General features: G+C 35.2%; 1 non-coding gene and 13 pseudogenes across 1 annotated transcript; all 14 read right to left on the bottom strand.

Annotated features, from left to right (window-relative positions):
- Window positions 1-490: 490 nt before the first annotated feature.
- LOC120142549 lies at window positions 491-615 on the bottom strand (annotated as a pseudogene).
- A 693-nt stretch (window positions 616-1308) lies between these two features.
- On the bottom strand, window positions 1309-1427 carry LOC120142576 (annotated as a pseudogene).
- Window positions 1428-2349: 922 nt separating this feature from the next.
- Window positions 2350-2468, bottom strand: LOC120142567 (annotated as a pseudogene).
- A 457-nt stretch (window positions 2469-2925) lies between these two features.
- LOC120142484 lies at window positions 2926-3044 on the bottom strand (annotated as a pseudogene).
- A 2410-nt stretch (window positions 3045-5454) lies between these two features.
- Window positions 5455-5572, bottom strand: LOC120142513 (annotated as a pseudogene).
- A 177-nt stretch (window positions 5573-5749) lies between these two features.
- On the bottom strand, window positions 5750-5868 carry LOC120142499 (annotated as a pseudogene).
- Window positions 5869-6588: 720 nt separating this feature from the next.
- On the bottom strand, window positions 6589-6707 carry LOC120142540 (annotated as a pseudogene).
- Window positions 6708-7163: 456 nt separating this feature from the next.
- LOC120142525 lies at window positions 7164-7282 on the bottom strand (annotated as a pseudogene).
- Window positions 7283-8648: 1366 nt separating this feature from the next.
- On the bottom strand, window positions 8649-8766 carry LOC120142521 (annotated as a pseudogene).
- A 750-nt stretch (window positions 8767-9516) lies between these two features.
- On the bottom strand, window positions 9517-9635 carry LOC120142547 (annotated as a pseudogene).
- Window positions 9636-10961: 1326 nt separating this feature from the next.
- Window positions 10962-11079, bottom strand: LOC120142557 (annotated as a pseudogene).
- Window positions 11080-11256: 177 nt separating this feature from the next.
- LOC120142512 lies at window positions 11257-11375 on the bottom strand (annotated as a pseudogene).
- A 4312-nt stretch (window positions 11376-15687) lies between these two features.
- On the bottom strand, window positions 15688-15806 carry LOC120142606 (annotated as a pseudogene).
- A 1040-nt stretch (window positions 15807-16846) lies between these two features.
- LOC120142573 lies at window positions 16847-16965 on the bottom strand. Its single transcript, XR_005517863.1, has one exon. It is a non-coding gene; the product is annotated as a 5S ribosomal RNA (ribosomal RNA).
- Window positions 16966-20366: the final 3401 nt, after the last annotated feature.

The following is a 20366-nucleotide window of genomic DNA, read 5'->3' on the forward strand; positions in this document are numbered from 1 at the left end:
TGGTATGATCGCACTCTACATGTCTTGCGCCCTTAATTATTTAAATTCTTCTCCATGTAACAATTTACTTCTGAATTATTATTGAAATATTTAATTTTACGATCCCCAGCTCTTTTCACGCTCGTTACGTCCTAGCACTTTTTAAAAAATAAAAACAAAAAATTTTAAGATAAAGTATAAAAAATAAAAAAAATAATAGTGCAAGACGAGGACTTCCTGAGAGGTCACCCAACCTAGTATTACTCTCATCTAATAAGGCTTAACTATGGAGTTTTAATGGGATCCAGAGAATTAGTGTTGGTATGATCTCACCCATCATATCCTACGCCCTTAATTTATTTAGATGCTTCTCCATGTAACCATTTTCTTCTGACTAATCCTTAAACTATTTAATTTTTTGATCTCTGGTTATTTTCCCGCTCCTTCCACCCCAATATTTAAAAAAAACAATACCGAGAATTTAAATAAATTATAAAATTTCCTAAAAATAGGGGTGCAACATGAGGACTTCCTAGGAGGTCACCCATCATAGTATTACTCTCGCCCATGCAAGCTTGTGCTTGACTGCGGAGTTCTAATGGGATCTAATGCATTAGTACTGCTATGATAACACCCTTCATGTCTTGGACCATTAATTTATTTAAACGCTTCTTCATGTAACCATTTTTTCCGACTAATCCTTAAATATTTAATTGTGTAATTCCCGGTTCTTTTCCCCCTCGTTCAACCCCTACTCGTTTAAAAAAATAACACCAAAATCGCACCCTTCATGTCTTGCGCCCATTATATATTTAAGTGCTTGTCCACGTTACCGTTTTCTCTCTGAATAACCCTTCATGTCTTGCACCCTTAATTTATTCCGACGCTTCTCCATGTAACCGTTTTCTTTCGACTAATCCTTAAAATATTTAATTTTGTGGTCCCTGACTCTTTTCGCGCTCGTTCCACCCCGACTCTCTCTTACAAAAATAATACACCAAAAATTAAGATAAAATATAAAATTTTGAAAACAGAGGGGCAACACTAGTACTTCCCAAGAGGTTACTAATCCTAATAGTACTTTCGCCCAAGCATGTTTCACTGCGAAGTTCTAATGGGATTCGTTGCATTAGTGCTGATATGATCGCACTGATCATGTCTTTCGCCCTTAATTTATTTAAACTATTCTCCATGTAACCATTTTCTTCTGACTAATCATTAAAATATTAAAATTTTGTTCCCCGACTATTTTCCCTCTCGTTCCACCACGATTCTTTCAAAAAAGAACATCAACAAATATTAAGATATAATATAAATATCGAAAAAATAGGGGAGCAACACGAGGAATTCCCAGGAGGTCACCCATCCTAGTATTATTCACGCCCAAGCACATTTAACTATGGAGTTTTAATGGGATCCGGGGAATTAGTGTTGGTATGATTGCACACGTCATGTCTTGCACCCTTAATTTATTTAAATGCTTCTCCATGTAACCATTTTATTCTTACTAATCCTTAAAATATTTAATTTTGCATTCCCCAGTTTTTTTCCCGCTCGTTCCACCCCGTCATTTAAAAAAATACCAACAATTGGGATAAAGTATAAAATTTCAAAATAAATAGGGGTGACATAAGAGGACTTCCCAGGAGGTCACCCATCATAGTACTACTCTCACCCAAGCGGGCTTGACTGTGGAGTTTTAATGTGATACGGGGAATTAGTGTTGGTATGATCACACCCATCATGTCATGTGCCCCTAATTTATTTAAATTCTTCTCCATGTAAACATTTTTTTCGACTAATCCTTAAAATATTTAATTTTTTTATCCCGTCTCTTTTCCCGCTCGCTCTACCCCGACATTAAAAAATACCAAAAATTCAAGTAAAGTATAAAATTTCAAAAAAATAAGGGTCCAACACAAGGACTTCCCAATAGGTATCCCATCATAGTACTATTCTCACCCAAGTGGGCTTGTCTGCAAAGTTATAATCGGATCTAGTGCATTAGTACTTGTATGATCGCATCCTTCATGTCTTCTGCCCCTAATATATTTAAATGCTTCTCCATGTAGCCATTTTCTTTCGCCTATGCCTCAAGTATTTAATTTTGTTATCCCGATTCTTTTCCCGCTCATTCCAACTTGACTCTTTAAAAATCAACGAAAATGAAGATAAAGTATAAAATTTTGAAAAAAACTGGGTGCAACACGAGAACTTCCCTGGAGGTCACCCATTATTGTAACCATTTTCCTCCGACTAATTATTAAAATAAATACTTTTATGATCCTAGCTATTTTTCCCACTCATTCCACCCCGACATTTAAAAAATACCAAAAATTCAGATAAAGTATAAAATTTTGAAAAAAAACATGGGTGCAACACGAGGAATTCCAAGAGGTCACCTATCATACTACTACTCTCACCCCAAACGGGCTTAACTGTGGAGTTCTAATGGGATCCAGTGCATTAGTACTTGCATGATCGCACTCTTAATGTCTTGCACCCTTAATTTATATGCTTCTCCATGTAACCATTTTCTTCCGACTAATCCTTAAATATTTAATTTTGCAATGATGAGTTATTTTCCCGCTCATCCCACCCGACTCTTAAAAACACAAAAAATTAAGATAAAGTATAAAATTTTGAAAAAAGGGGTGCAACACAAGAACTTCTCAGGAGGTCACCCATCCTCGTATCACTCTTGTTCAAGCATGATTGATTATGGAGTTCTAATGGGATACGTTACATTAGTGCTAGCATGATCACATTGTCCATGTATTTCGACCATAATTTATTTAAATGCTTCTCCATTTAACAACTTTCTTCTGACTAATCCATAAAATATTTAATTTTAAGATCCCCGACTCTTTTCTCGCTAGTTCCACCGAGGATCTTTTAAAAAACAACAGCAAAAATTAAGATAAAGTATAAAATTTCAAAAAAAGAGGGGTGCAACAAGAGAATTTCTTGGGAGGTCAACCATCCTTGTATTACTCCCACCCAAGTACGCTTGACTATGGAGATTTGATGGGAACCGGTGCATTAGTGCTGGTTTGATCACACCCTTCATGTCTTGCACCCTAATTTATTATAATGTTTCTCCAAGTAACTATATTCTTCTAACTAATCCTTCAAATATTAAGTTTGCGACCCCATACTCTCTTCTATATCGTTCCACCCCTACTTTTTTTTTACAAAAAAACCCAAAAATTATGATCAAGTATAAAATTTCAAAAAAAGGGTGCAACAACAGTACATCCCAGGAGGTTACCCATCCTAGTACTAATCTCACCAAAGCATGCTTCATTGCAAAGCTCTAAAGGGATCTATTGTATTAGTGCTGGTATGATCGCACCCTTCATGTATTTGTCCCTTAATTTATTTAAACTCTTCTCCATGTAACCACTTTCTTCCGAAAAATCCTTAAAATATTTAATTTTGTGATCACCAGCTCTTTTACCGCTCGTTCTGCCCTGACTATTTTTAAAAACAAGAAAAATGAAAATTAAGATAAAGTATAAAATAACGAAAAAGAGGGGTACAACATGAGGACTTCCCGAGAGCCCAGCCATCCTATATTACTCTCTCCCAAGCATGCTTAACTACAGAGTTTCAAGGGGATATGGGGAATAAGTACTGGTATGATGGCCCCTATCATGTCTTGCACCCTTAATTTATTTTAATGCTTCTCTATGTAACCATTTTCTTTCAACTAATCCTTAAAATATTTAATATTGTGATCCCTAACTTTTTTCGTGCTCGTTCTACACACATATAAAAAATACCAAAAACTTCAAATAAATTATAAAATTTCGAGAAACAAAATAGGGGTGAAACACGAGGACTACCAAGAGGTCACCCATCATAGTACTACTCTCACCCAATAGGCTTGATTGCAGAGTTTTAATGGGATAGGGTGCATTTGTACTGGTATGATCGCACCCTTCATGTCTTGCACCATTAATTTATTTAAAAGCTTCTCCATGTGTTTGAATCACCTACTAATCCTTAAATATTTAATTTTTCAATCACCGATTCTTTTTCTGCTTGTTACTCTCGGATCTTTAAAAAAATCCCAAAAATTAGTGCTGATGGCAGTTCTGATGGGATCCGGTGCATTAGTGTTGGAATTATCGGTCATTTCGTGTCTTACACCCTTAATTTATTATAATGCTTCTCCAAGTAATGATATTCTTCTGACTAATCCTTAAAACATTTAATTTTGTAATCCCTAACTCTTTTCCCGCTTGTCCCACCCCGACTCTTTTTTTACAAAAAAAACAAAAATTAAGATAAAGTATAAAATTTTAAAAGAAGAGGGGTGCAACACGAGTACTTCCCAGTAGGTTACTTTTCCTGTTACTACACATGCCCAAGCACGCTTCACTACAAAGTTCTAATGAGATACGTTCCATTAGTGATAGTTTGATCGCACCCATCTTGTCTTGCCCCTTAATTTAATAAAACTCTCCTCCATTTAGCCATTTTCTTCCAACTAATCCTTAAAATATTTAGTCTTGTAATCCCCGACTCTTTCCCGCTCGTTCTGCCCGGGATCTTTTAAAAAGAAACAACAAAAAAATTAAGATAAAATATAAAATATAAAAAAGGATGCAAAAAGGTCACCCATCATAGTACTACTCTCCCCCAAGCGGGCTTGATTGTGGAGTTATATTGGGATCTGATGCGTTAGTACTGATATGATCGCACCCTCCATGTATTACACCCTTAATTTATTTGAAAGCTTCTCCATGTAACCATTTTCTTCCGACTAATCCTTAAATATTTAATTTTGTAATTCCATGTTTTTTCCCACTCGTTCCACCCAGCTTTTTAAAAAAACAAAAAATTATGATAAATTATAAAGTTTTGAAAAAAATAGGGGTGCAACACGATAACTTCCCTGGAGGTCACCCATCCTTGTACTACTCTCGCACAAGCATGTTTGACTATGGAATTCTGATGGGATCATTTGCATTATTGCTAGCTTGATCGTACGTTTCATGTTATTCGCCCTTAATGAATTTAAACGCTTCAACATGTAACCATTTTCTTTCGACTAATCCATAAAATATTTAATTTTGTGATCCCCGACAAACTTCCCACTCGTTCCACCCAGACTCTTAAAAACCAAAAATTGAGATAAAATAGAAAATTTTGAAAAAAAAAAATAAGGGTACAGCACGAAAATTTCCTGGGATGTCACCCTTTTTGTACTAATATTCTCGTCCAAGCATGCTTGACGAGGAATGTCTAATGGAATCCGACGCATTAGTGCTGGTATGATAGCACCCTTCATGTCTTGCACCCTTAATTTATTATAACACTTCTCCAAGTAACCATTTTATTTTAAATAATCCTTAAAATATTTAATTTTACGATCTCTAACTCTTTTCTTGCTCGTTCCAGCCCAACTTTTTTTACAAATAAAAATAAACTAAAAATTATGATAGAGTATAAAATTTCTAAAAAAGAGGGGTGTAACACGTGTACTTCCAGGAGGTTACCCATCATAGTACTACTCTCACCCAAGAACGCTTCACTGCAAAAATCTAATGGGATTCGTTGCATTAGTGCTGATATGATCGTACCCACCATGTCTTGCGCCATTAATTTATTTAAACTATTCTCCATATAACCATTTTCCTCCGACTAATCTTTAAAATATTTAATTTTGTGATCCCAAAGTCTTTTCTTTCTCATTCTGCCCAGGCTCTTTTAAAGAAGAACATCAACATCAGTTAAGATAAAGTATCAAATATTGAAAAAAAGGTTGCATCCCAAGGACATCTCCGGAGGTCACCCATCCTAGTATTACTCTCGCACAAGCACGCTTAACTACGGAGTTTTGATGGGATCCGGGGAATTAGTGTTGGTATGATCGCACCCATTATGTCTTGCGCCCTTAATTTGTTTTAATGCTTCTCCATGTAACTATGTTCTTCTTTCTGATCATTAAAATATTTAATTTTATGATCCCCGACTCTTTTCCCGCTCTTTCCACCCAACATTTAAAAAAATAACAAAAAATCAGATAAAGTATAAAATTTTGAACTCGGAGGTCACCCATCATAGTACTACTCTCGCCCCAACGGGCTTGATTGCGAAGTTCTAACGGGATCCGGTCATTAGTATTGTTATGATCGAACCCTTGATATCTTGCACCCTTAATTTATTTAAATGCTTCTTAATGTAACCATTTTCTTCCGACTAATCCTTAAATATTTAATTTTGAAATCTCCAATTATTTTCCTGCTCCTTCCACCTGGCTCTTTAAAAAAACAACAAAAATTAAGATAAAGTATAACATTTCAAAAAACTAGGGCAGCAACACGAGAAACTTCCGGGAGGTCACCCATCCGTATACCACTCTCGCACATGCATGATTGACTGAAGAGTTCTGATGGGATCTGTTGCATTAGTGATGGCATGATCACACACTTCAAGACTTTAGCCCTTAATTTATTTAAAGGCTTCTCCATGTTACCATTTTCTTCTGACTAATCCATAAAATATTTAATTTTTCGATCCTCGGCTCTTTTCTCGCTCTTTCCACCTAGGCTCTTAAAAAACCAAAAATTAATATAAAGTTTAAAATTTCGAAAAAGAGGGGTGCAACAGGAGAATTTCCTGGGGGGTAATCCATCCTTGTACTACACTTGCCCAAGCACGCTTTACTACGGAGTTCTGATGGGATCCAGTGCATTAGTGCTAGTATGATCGCACCCTTCATGTCTTGCACCCATAATTTATTAAATTGCTTATCCAAGTAATCATATTCTTACGACTAATCCTTAAAATATTTAATTTTGCAATCTCTGACCTTTTTCCCGCTCGTTACACCTGGACACTTTTTAAAAATATACAGCAAAAATTAAGATGAAGTATTATATTTTTAAAAACAGGGGCAACACGAGAGATTCTCCTAATGCTACTATTGCCCAAACACCCTTCCCTGCGGAGTTATAAAGGGATCTGTTGCATTAGTGCTGGTATGATCACACCGATCATGTTTTGCGCCCTTAATTTATTTAAACTCCTCTCCATGTAACCATTTTCTTCCTACTAATCCCTAAAATGTTTAATTTTGTGATCTCTAGGTCTTTTCCCGCTTGTTCTACCTGACTCTTTTAAAATAGAACAACAAAAAATGTTAAAATAAAGTATAAAATATCGAAAAAAGAGGGGTACAACATGAGGACTTCCCGAGAGCTCACCCATCCTAGTATTACACTCACCCACACACTCTTAACAATGGAGTTTTGATGGGATCCGGGGAATTAGTGTTGGTATGATCACCCAAATCATGTCTTGTACCTTAATTTATTTAAATCATTCCCCATGTTATGATTTTCTTCCGAATAATCCTTAAATTATTTAATTTTGAGTTCCCTGATATTTTCCCAATCATTCCACCCCCGACATTTAAAAAATATCACATATTTTGTTAAAGTATACAATTTCAAAAAAAAAATAGGGGTGCAAAACAAGGACTTCCAGGAGGTCTCCCATCATAATACTATTTTCACCCTAGCGGGCTTGATTGCAAATTCTAGTGGGATATGGTGCATTAGTACTAGTATGATCACACCTTTCATGTCTTGCACCCTTAATTTATTTAAATATTTCTCCATGAAACCATTTTCTTCCAACTAATCCTTAAATTTTTATTTTTGCAATCCATGATTCTTTTCCTGTTTGTTCCATCCGACTCCTAAAAACACCAAAAATTATGATAAAATATTAAATTTTGAAAAAAGAGGGGTGCAACATGAGAACTTCTGTGGAGGTCATCCATCTTAGCACCACTCCGGGATAAGCATGCTTGACTACGAAGTTCTGATGGGATCTGTAGCATTAGTGCTGGCATGATCGCATTGTTCATGTGTTTTGCCCTTAATTTATTTGAACGATTCTCCATGTAACCATTTTCTTCCAAATAATACAAAATATATTTAATTTTGTAATACCCTGCTTTTTTCCCACTCGTTCCACCCAAGCTCTTTTAAAAAAAACCAAAAATTAAGACAAAGTATGAAATTTTGAAATGCTTGACTATGAAATTATGATGGGATCTGATTCATTAGTGCTGGTATGATCGCACCGTTCGTGTCTTGCACCCTTTATTTAGTATAATGCTTATCCAAGTAACCATTTTCTTCCGACTAATCCTTAAAATATTTGATTTTGCGTTCCCTGATTTTTTTCACAGTCGTTCACCCTTAATTTATTTAAACCCTTGTCCATGTAAACATTTTCTTCCGACTAATCCATAAAATAATTAATTTTGTGATCCCAATCTCTTTTCCTGCTCATTCCACCCATGCGCTTTAAAAATAACACAAAAAATTAAGATAAAGTATAAAATTTCAAAACATGAGGCGTGTAACACGAGAATTTCCTGGGAGGTAAGCTATCCTTGTACTACTCTTGCCCAAGCACGCTTGACAATGAGTTCTGATAGGATCCGATGCATTTGTGCAGGAATGATCTCTCCTTTCGTGTCCTTACGACCTTAATTTATTATAATGCTTCTCCAAGTAACTATATTCTTTCGAATAATTCTTAAAATATTTAATTTTACTATCCCTGACTCTTTTCCCTCTCGTTCCACCCGACATTTAAAAAAATACCAAAAAATTAGATAAAGTATAAAATTAAAGAAAATAGGGATGCAACACAAGGACTTCCTGGAGGTCACCTATCATAGTACTACTCTCACCCAAGCGGGCTTGACTGTGGAGTTATAATGGGATCTGGTGCATTAGCATTGGTATGATCGCACCCTTCATGTCTTGCACTCTTAATTTATTTGAACGCTTCTCCATGTATCCATTTTCTCTTGACTAATTTTTAAGTATTTACTTTTACGATCCCGACTCTTTTCCCGCTATTTCCACCTGACATTTAAAAAAATAAAAATTATTAAGATAGTGTATAAAATTTCAAAAAAATAGGGTTGCAACTCGAGGACTTCCTCGGAGGTCACCCATCATAGTACTACTCTCACTCAAGCGGGCTTGATTGTGGAGTTGCAATGGGATCTGATGCTTTAGTACTTGTATGATTCCACTCTTCGTCTCTTGTACCCTTAATTTATTTAAACGCTTATGCATATAACCATTTTCTTTCGACTGATCCTTATATATTTAATTTTGTAATCCCATGTTATTTTCCCACTCGTTTCGCCGTGACTCTTTAAAAAACCAAAAAATAATATAAAGTATAAAATTATGAAAAAAGGGGTACAACATGAGAAATTCCCTCGAGGTTACGTATCCTTGTACTACTCTCGCACAAGCATGCTTGACTACCAAGTTCTGATGGGATCCGTTGCTTTAGTGCTGGCATGATCTCACCCTTCATGTCTTGTACCATTAATATATTTAAACGCTTCTACATATAACTATTTTCTTCAAATTATTAGTTAAAATATTTAATTTTGCGATCCCCGACTCTTTTCCTGCTCTTTCTACCCAGGCTCTTTAAAAAAACAACACCCAAAATTAAGATAAAGTATAAAATTTCAAAAAAATAGGAGTGCAACAGGAGAATTTCCTGGGAGGTCACCCATCCTTGTAATACTCTCGTCCAAGCATGCTTGAATACGCAGTTCTGATGGGATCCGATACATTAGTGCTAGTATGATCGCACCGTACGTGTCTTACACGCTTAATTTATTATAATGCTTATCCAAGTAACCATATTCTTCCGACTAATCATTAAAATATTTAATTATGCAATCCACAACCCTTTTCCCGCTCATTCCACCCCGACTCTTTTCACTAAAATACATCGAAAATTAAGATGATGTATAAAATTTAAAAAAAAATAGGGCGCAACACGAGTACTTCTCACGAGGTTACCGATCCTAATGCTACTATCGCCAAAGCACCCTTCACTATGGATTTCTAATGGGATTCGTTGCATTAGTGCTGGTATGATCGCACCCATCATGTCTTGCACCCTTAATTTATTTAAACTGCTCTCCATGTAACAATTTTGTTCCTACTAATCCTTAAAATATTTAATTTTGTGATCACTAGGACTTTTCTCGCTAGTTCTTCCTAGCTCTTTTAAAATAAAACAACCATAAAAGTTAAAATAAAGTAAAATATCGAAAAAAATAAGGGTGAAACATGAGGACTTCCCAGGAGCTCACCCATCCTAGTATTACTCTCGTTCAAGCACGCTTAACTATGGAGTTTTGATTGGATCCAAGGAATTAGTATTGGTATGATTGCCTCAATCATATCTTGCACCCTTAATTTATTAAAATCCTTCTCAATGTAACGATTTTCTTCCGAATAATCCTTAAATTATTTAATTTTGAGTTCCCTGATCTTTTCCCAATCTTTCCACCCCGACATTTAAAGAGTATAATTTTTTTTTGTTAAAGTATACAAAAAATAGGAGTGCAACACGAGGCTTACAGAAGGTCTCCCATCATAATACTACTATCGCCCTAGAGGGCTCTATTACGGAGTTCTAATGGAATCTGGTGCATTAGATCTGGTATAATCGCAACCTTCATGTCTTGCACCCTTTATCCCTCTCCATGAAACCATTTTCTTCCAACTAATCCTTAAATATTTAATTTTCCAATCCATGGTTCTTTTCCTACTCGTTCCACCAGACTCTTTAAAAACACCAAAAATTAAGATAAAGTATTAAATTTCGTAATAAAAGAGGGGTGCAACATTATAACTTCCGTGGAGGTCATCCATCCTAGCACCACTCCCGCACAAGAATGCTTGACTACGGAGTTCTGATGGGATCCGTTGCATTAATACTGGCATGATCGCACTGTTCATGTATTTCGCCTTTAATTTATTTAAACGCTTCTCCATGTAACTATGTTATTCCGAATAAAACAAAAAATATTTAATTTTGCGATACCCTGCTTTTGTCCATTTCATTCCACCCATGCTCTTTTGAAAAAAAAACCAAAAATTAAGATAAAGTATGAAATTTCAAAAAAAAAGGTGCAACAGTTGATTTTCCCAGGAGGTCACCATCCTTGTACTACTACCGCCCAAGCATGCTTGACTACGAAGTTCTGATGGGATCTTGTGCATTAGTGCTGGTATGATCACATCCTTCGTGTCTTGCGCCCTTTATTTACTATAATTCTTCTCTAAGTAACCATTTTCTTCCAACTAATACTTAAAATATTTGATTTTGCGAACTCTGACTCTTTTCCCGGCCGTTCACCCAGGTTGTTTTTTTACCAAAAAATACACCAATAATTAAGATAAAGTATAAAATTTTGAAAAAAGGGTGCAACACGAGTACTTCATAGGAAGTTACCCATCCTAATACTACTTTCGCCCAAGCACACTTCACTGCGAAGTTCTAATGGGATCCAATGCATTAGTAATGTTATGATCACACCCATCTTGTCTTGTACCCTTAATTTAGTTAAACTTTTATCCATGTAAACCATTTTCTTCCAACTAATCCTTAAAATATTTAATTTTGTGATCCCAAACTATGTTCTCGCTCGTTCCACCTTGACTTTTTTAAAAATACCAAAAATATGAGTAAAGTATAAAATTTTAAAAAAAAATACGGCTGCAACACAAGGACTTCTAGGAAATCACCCATCATAGTACTACTCTCACCCAAGAGCTCTTGACTGCATAGTTCTGATCGGATTCGGTGCATTGGTACTGGTATGATTGCACCCTTCATGTCTTACGCCCTTGATTTATTTAAACACTTATCCATGTATTTATTTTCTTCCAACTAATCCTAAAATATTTAATTTTGCAATCCCTGGCTCTTTTCCCGCTAATTCCACCCGACACTTAAAAAAACCAAAAATTAGGATAAAGTATAAATTTTTTTTAGAAAAGAGGGGTGCAACACGAGAACTTCCCGGGAGGTCACCCATCCTTGTACCACACTCGCCCAAACACGCTTCACTACGAATTTCTTATGGGATCCATTGCATTAGTGCTGGCTGTTAGGACCGTCGACACACCCCACGACGAGGCGGAAACAAAACTCGACGGTCTCACGAGTGATCCAAGTACGTAAAATCGAAATTGGGAGGATATGATGCAAATAATTTCAATGGGTTCCTTGAAAAAAAGCAAATGCAGCAGCGAGAAGTGGTGATCACAAACGGTTCGAATCTTAAGCCTCCACGAAAACATATCTCGAGCTCTACTTAGTTCACCCGATTGAGATCAAAATTTTATTTTCCCGAAAACAGTTTTGAGAGTTAACGGCTGAAGTAAAAATAGCTGCTAGACCTTACCTCCTTTAAATATATCAATTACCCTAACATCTTAGGGTTTTTAAAGTGATTTCAAATTGATAAATAAAATATTATTTAATTAATTCAAAATAAATATATAATATGAATTACAATATTTAATGTTTATTTAAAAACTTATTTAATTATTCCGAATTATATATCAATTAAAAGAGTTGTAATCTAAATTACATTCTTTTAATGATTACTTACTATATTCGGGATAATTAAAATCATATGTATATCAAATATACATATCTTAACTCTAGATATATTTTAGTAACATACAACAAATTGTACATCTTTGCTCATTTCAATCATAGGGTGTGACCCTGTAGGTTCTTGTAACATTAGTAGTAACTATTAGAACAATTCTAATATTACATACAATGAGTGACATCTAGCAATATATCAGTGACACCTAAGTTACAAGAAATTATGATTCGACATATCATTTTCGTGATTAACTCTTTTATGTATTACGTCATTTTCTCCTTTATATCTAGAATAGGCACAAGTCTTAGAATAATCACACTTGTAGCCCATCTATTGTTTCTTGATATCTAGAGTAGACTATAATTAACGAATAAGTTTTTGATATCACATATCAACTTATTCGAGCATGGCCATTTATTTCTAGTCTCACTCAATCAAGTGGCCTGTGATATATATCCTATTATGTAGGCATTACAAATCCTATCTTAACCATATACACCCCACTACATATATCGAGATATATTCAATAACAGTCTTTATAGTGCAACCAGTTATGGAGCATGTTTAACTGTATCAAAAACATACAACAATATATGTTGGGATGACATTGATCTCAAGTCTGAGGATCATACATATAGCCATCACCATGAGCAATGTTATGACTATTACATAATAATCCAAGACATATGCTCATGATGGATCAGTCCAATATATTGTTCTCTAACAATTAATCATGTATCAATTCTGACAACTCCTTGTCATCAATCAATAACATGTTAGTCTTAAGCGTATTATTATTGACCATGCCCATAATAATACTTGACTATGGATCTTTTAATAACGTTATTATATGGACTTTATTTTCTTTCAGTTTATGTTAAACACATACATATAACTAAAAATAATATTGGTAGTACCTTTATCCAAAAAAATTGGTAAATAAATGTATTATTACAATCATCATATGATTGATCTTTGGGAATACTCTAACAATCTTCCACTAGCAGTAATACCAATCACTCACTTATCTAATACCTAGTGACTCAGTGTGACGATCATGCCTATGTTGTGTAAGAGGCTTTGTTAAGGGATCAGCAATGTTGTCATCCGTGTGTACTCTATATATTTCCACACATCTCCTCGATCTATGATCTCTCGAATGAGATGAAAGTGCCTAAGAATATGTTTGGATCGTTGATGAGACCTGGGTTCCTTTGCTTTTGCAATGGCTCCATTATTGTCACAACGAAGTCCTACATCATCTGATATGTTGGGAACAACCCCTAATTCCAATATGAACTTCTTGATCCAAATAACCTCTTTTGTTGCTTCACTAGCTGCAATGTATTTAGCCTCTGTTGTAGAATTATCTATTGTGTCTTGCTTCAAACTTTTCCAGCTCACAGCACCTCCATTAAGACAAAACACAAAACCCGAATACGATTGTGAGTCATCCTTGTCAGTTTGGAAGCTGTCATCAGTATAACCTTTTACACTAAGCTCTTCCTCCCTTCCATAGACAAGAAATTTATCCTTAGTTCTTCTTAAGTACTTAAGGATATTTTTAACCGCAACCCAGTGATTTTCACCAGGGTTTGCCTGATACTGACTCGTCAAACTTAAAGCATACGATACATCTAGTCGAGTACATAACAATGAATACATGATATAACCAATAGCCGAAGCATATGGAATCTTATATATCCTTTCTTTTTCTTGTGGAGTTGAATAATATATTTCCTTCAAAAGAGAAATGAAATGTCTCATAGGCAAAAATCCTTTCCTGTATTCTTCCATACTGAACCTTTTCAACACTTTCTATATATATGTACTTTGACTCAGACCTAGAAGTCATCTTGATCTATCTCTATAGATCTTAACTCCTAAGATATACGCTGCCTCACCCAGATCTTTTATAGAAAAACAACTACCTAACAAAGTCTTAACAGATTGTAAAGTAGATATATCATTTCCTATGATTAGTATGTCGTCTACATACAAGATTAGGAAAAAAATAATGCTCCCACTAGTCTTCTTATAAAAACAAGGCTCATCTTCATTTCTAATAAAACCAAACTCTTTGATTGCATCATTGAAACGAATATTCCATCTTTGAGAAGCTTGTTTTACTCCATAAATAGACCTCTATAGCTTACAAACCTTTCCAGCATTTCCTGGAATAACAAAACCTTCTGGCTGTGTCATATACACATCCTCTTCAAGTTTTCTATTAAGGAAAGCGGTTTTAACGTCCATTTTCAATATTTCATAATCATGGAATGCAGCTATTGCAAGCATGATCCAAATGGACTTAAACATAACTACAGAGGAGAATGTTTCGTCATAGTCTACACCAAGAACTTTTCGGAAACCTTTAGCTACTAATTGCCTCTTATATGTTTGTACATTACCATCCATGTCGGTTTTCTTCTTGAAAACCTATTTACACCCTATTGATTTGACCCATTCAGGTGGTTCAACCAAAGTTCATAATTGGTTTACTAACATGGAATCCATCTCAGATCTCATTGCTTTAAGCGATTTCTCAGAGTCTGGGCTAGACACTGCCTCTTGATAAGTCTTTGGCTCATCTTGATCAATAAGAAGAACATCTCCATGTGCAGTAACGAGAAATCCAAATCTCTCATATGTACGGCGTTCTCTTGTGGATCTACACAGTGGTTGTGTTTCAAAATCTGTTGAATGCTCCTCAACAACTTGTGAAACATTCTCAACTTTAGGTTCATTGATCTATTTTTTCTTGAACTTCTACAAGTTCAATATTTCTACCCTTCCGTTTCTTTGAGAGAAATTCTCTTTCGAGAAAAACTCATGTTCGAGCAATAAACATTTTTTTCTCTTTAGGGATGAAGAAAGAGTATCCCTTAGTTTCTTTAGCATATCCAACAAATATACACTTATAAGATTTATGTTCGATCTTTGTAGACATATGATGTTTTACATAAGCTTCACAACCCCAAATCTTCATAAAAGACATACTAGGATGCTTCCCAGTCCATATCTCGTATGGTGTCTTTTAAATCGATTTAGATGGAACACGATATAGTGTGAAAGTGGCTATTTCGAGTGCATGTCCTAAAAAAAAAGGTGTTGTTTTAAAAAAACCAAAAATTTTAGGATCCCCGACTATTTTCCCGCTCACTCCACTCAGATTGTTTTAAAAAAACAAAACCAAAAATTAAAATAAAGTATAAAATTTCAAGAATAGAGGGGTACAACACAAGAATTTCCTGAGAGGTTACCCATCCTTGTACTACTATTGCCTAAGCACGCTTGACAACAGAATTCTGATGGGATCCGGTAAATTAGTGCTGGTATGATCGCACCCTTCGTGTCTTGCACCCTTAATTTATTATAACACTTCTCCAAGTAACCATTTTCTTCCGACTAATCCTTAAAATATTTAATTATGTAATCCCCTTATCTTTTCTAGTTCGTTCTTCCCTGTCATTTAAAATAAAACACTATAAATTCATATAAAGTATAAATTTTCGAAAAAAATAGGGATGCAGCATGAGGACTTCAAGGAGGTCACCCATCATAGTACTACTCTAGCTCAAGTAGGCTTCACTATTGAGTTCTAATGGGATCTGGTGCATTTGTACTCCTCTGATCGTACCCTTTAGGTCTTGCGCATTTAATTTATTTAAATGTTTCTCCATGTAAGCATTTTATTCCGAATAACCCTTAAATATTTAGCTTTGCAATCCATGGTTCTTTTCCCCTCGTTCCACCCGACTATTTAAAAAACCAAAAAATTAAAATAAATTATAAAATTTCGAAACAAAGGGTACAACATGAGAACTTCCCCGGAGGTCACCTATCCTAGCGCTACTCTCGCACAAGCAAGCTAGGCTGATGGGATTTATTGCATTAGTTCTGGCATGATCGCAATATTCATGTCTTTCGCCCATAATTTAATTAAATACTTCTCCATGTAACCATTTTCTTCTAAATAATACAAAAAATATTTACTTTTGTGATACTTTGCTATTTTCCCGCTCGTTCCACACAAGCTATTTAAAAAAATACACAAAAAATTAAGATAAAGTATGAAATTTCGAAAAAAAGATGGGTGCAACATGATATTTTTCCAGGAGGTTACCATCCTTGTACTACGATCGCCCAAACACGTTTGGCTACGGAGTTCTGATGGGATTCATTGCATTAGTGCTAGCATGATCGCACCCTCTGTGTCTTTCACCCTTTATTTATTATAATGCTTCTCCAAGTAACCATTTTCTTCCAACTAATCCTTAAAATATTTGATTTTATGATACCTAACTCTTTTCCCGCTCGTTCCACCCATGTTTTTTAAAAAAAAAACATAAAAAATTAAGATAACGTATAAATTTTAAAAAAAAAAGAGGGGTGCAACACGAGCACTTCCCAGAAGGTTACCCATCCTAGTATTACTCTCACCCATGCACGCTTCACTGCAAAGTTCTAATGGGATTTGTTGTATTAGTGCTGGTATGATCGCACCCATCATGTCTTGCACCCTTAATTTATTTAAACTCTTCTCCATGTAACCATTTTCTTCTAACTTATCCTTAAAATATTTAATATTGTGACCCCGACTACTTTCCTACTCGTTCCACCATGACATTTTTAAAAATACCAAAAATTACGATAAAGTGTAAAATTTTGAAAAATAGGGGTGCACCACGAGGACTTTCATGACATTATCTACCATAATTCTACTCTCTCCCAAGTGTAAAATTTAGATCAAGTGTAAAATTTTGAAAAATATTTAGTTTTGTATTCTTGGTTCTTTTTTCGTTCATTCCACCCGGCTCTTAAAAAAATTGGACAAAGTATAAAATTTCGAAAAAAGAGTGGTGCGACACGAGAACTTCACGGGAGGTAACCCTTCCTTCACGGGTGGTCACCCGTCCTTATACAATTAGTGCTAGTATGATTGCCCACATCATGTCTTGCGCCCTTAATTTATTTAAACTCTTCTCTATGTAACCATTTTTCTTCCCACTAATCCGTAAAATATTTAATTTTGTAATCCTCGACTCTTTTCCCTTTCGTTCCTCCCTGACATTTAAAAAAAATACTAGAAATTCAAACAACGTATAAAATTTCAAATAAAATAGGGGTGCAACACAAGGACTTCCACGAGGTCACCTATTATAGTACTATTCTCGCCCAAGTGGGCTTGACTGCGGAGTTCTAATGGGATCTGATGCATTGGTACTCCTTTGATCGCACACTTCAGGTCTTGCACGCTTAATTTATTTAAACGCTTCACCATGTAACCATTTTATTTCGACTAATCCTTACATATTTAATTTTGCAATCCATGGTTCTTTTCCCTCTTGTTCCACTTGACTCTATAAAAATCCCAAAAATTAAGATAAAGTTTAAAATTTTGAAAAAAATGGGTACAACATGAGAACTTCCCTGGATGTCACCCATCCTTGTACCACTCTCGCCCAAGCATGCTTGACTACGGAGTTCTTATGGGATCAGTTGCATTAGTGCTGGGACGATAGCATTTTTCACGTCTTTTCCCTTAATTTATTTGAACACTTTCCCTTGTAACCATTTTGTTAAGACTAATCCATAAAATATTTAATTTTTTATCCCCAACTCTTTTCCCCTTCGTTACACCCCGATTATTTTTTTAAAAAACTACACAAAAAATTAAGATAAAGTATAAAATTTTGAAAAAAAGAGGGGTGCAATAGAAGTACTTCCGAGGAGATTAGCCATTGTAGTACTACTCTTGCCCAAGCACGCTTCACTACGAAGTTTTAATGGGTCATTTGCAATAGTGTTGGTATGATCGCACCCATCATGTCTTGTACCCATAATTTATTTAGACTCCTCTCAATGTAGCCATTTTTCTTATGACTAATGCTTAAAATATTTAATTTTGAGATCCTCGGGGCATTGGTACTCCTTTCATCAGACCTTTCAGGTCTTGCGCGCTTAATTTACTTAAACGCTTCTCCATGTAACTATTTTCTTCCGACTAATCCTTAAATACTTAATTTTGTAATCCCCGGTTCTTTTCCCGCACTTTTTACCTAGCTCTATAAAAAACAAAAATTAAGATAAAGTATTAAATTTCAAAAAAAAAATTAAGGGTCCAACACAAGAACTTCCCGAGATGTCACCTATCCTTGTACCACTCTCGCACAAGCATGCTTGACTACAGAGTTCTTATGGGATCAGTTGCATTAGTGCTGGGATGATAACATTGTTCATATCTTTTTCCCTTAGTTTATTTAAGCGCTTCTCCTTGTAACCATTTTGTTCCGACTAATCCATAAAATATTTAATTTTTTATCCCCAACTAGTTGTCCCTTCGTTCCACCCCGATTATTTTTAAAAAAACTACACAAAAAAAATTAAGATAAAGTATAAAATTTTGAGAAAAAGAGGGGTGCAATAGAAGTACTTTCCAGGAGGTTAGCCATTGTAGTACTACTCTCACCCAAGCCCGCTTCACTATGAAGTTCTAATGGGATCCGTTGCAATAGTGTTGGTATGATCGAACCCATCATGTATTGTACCCATAATTTATTTAGACTCTTCTCTATGTAGCCATTTTTCTTTTGATTAATGCTTAAAATATTTAATTTTGAGATCCCCGGCACTTTTCCTGCTCGTTCCACCATGACATTTAAAAAATTCCAAAAATTCAGATAAAATATAAAATTAAAAAAATTAGGGGTGTAACACGAGGGCTTCCTAGAGGTCACCCATTATAGTACTACTATCACCCAAGTGGGCTTGTGTGCAGAGTTATTTTGGGATCCGGTGCATTGGTACTCCTTTTATCAGACCCTTCAGGTCTTGCGCGCTTAATTTATTTAAACGCTTCTCCATGCAACCATTTTCTTCCGACTAATCCTTAAATATTTAATTTTGGAATCCATGGTTCTTTTCCAGCTCGATCCACCCGACTATTTTAAAAAAATTAAATAGCGGTGTAACACGAGGACTTCATGGAGGTCACCCATAATAGTACTACTCTTTCCCAAGCGGGCTAGATTGTAGTGTTCTAATGGGATATGGTGCATTAGTGATAGTATGTACGCACCCTTCATGTCTTGCGCTCTTAATTTATTTAAACACTTCTCCATAGAACCATTTTCTTCTGACTAATCCTTAAATATTTAATTTAGCAATCCCCTATTCTTTTCCTGCTCATTCCACCTGAATCTTTAAAATAACAAAAAAAAAAAGAAAATATAAAATTTCAAAACAAGGGTGCAACATGAGAATTCCCCCGGAGGTTGCCCATCCTTGTACAACTTTCGCAAAACATTCATGACTATGGAGTTATGATGGAATCCGTTGTATTAGTGCTGGCAATATCGCACCCTTCATGTCAATCGCCCTTAATTTCTTTAAACGATACTCCGTGTAACAATTTTCGTCTATTTAATCCATAAAATATTTAATTTTGTGATTATCGACACTTTTTCCGCTCGTTCCACCCATGCTCTTTGAAAAAAACAAAACTAAAAATTAAGATAAATTATAAAATTTTTACTAATCCTTAAAATATTTAATTTTATGATACCTGAGTCTTTTCCCGCTCGTTCCACCATTACATTTAAAAAAATCCAGAAATTCAGATAAAGTATAAAATTAAAAAAATTAGGGGTGCAACACGAGGACTTCCTGGAGGTCACCCATCATAGTACTACTATCGCCCAAGAGGGCTTGTCTGCGAAGTTCTTTTGGGATTTGGTGCATTGGTACTCCTTTTATCGCACCCTTCAGGTCTTGCGAGCTTAATTTAATTAAATGATTCTCCATGTAACCATTTTATTGCAACTAATCCTTAAATATTTAATTTTTGAATCCATGGTTCTTTTCCCGCTCGATCCACTGGACTATTTAAAAAAACAAAAAATTAAGA

The sequence above is a fragment of the Hibiscus syriacus genome, unplaced genomic scaffold, assembly GCF_006381635.1.
Source record: "Hibiscus syriacus cultivar Baekdansim isolate YM2019G1 unplaced genomic scaffold, ASM638163v2 tig00110830_pilon, whole genome shotgun sequence".
NCBI lineage: Eukaryota > Viridiplantae > Streptophyta > Magnoliopsida > Malvales > Malvaceae > Hibiscus > Hibiscus syriacus.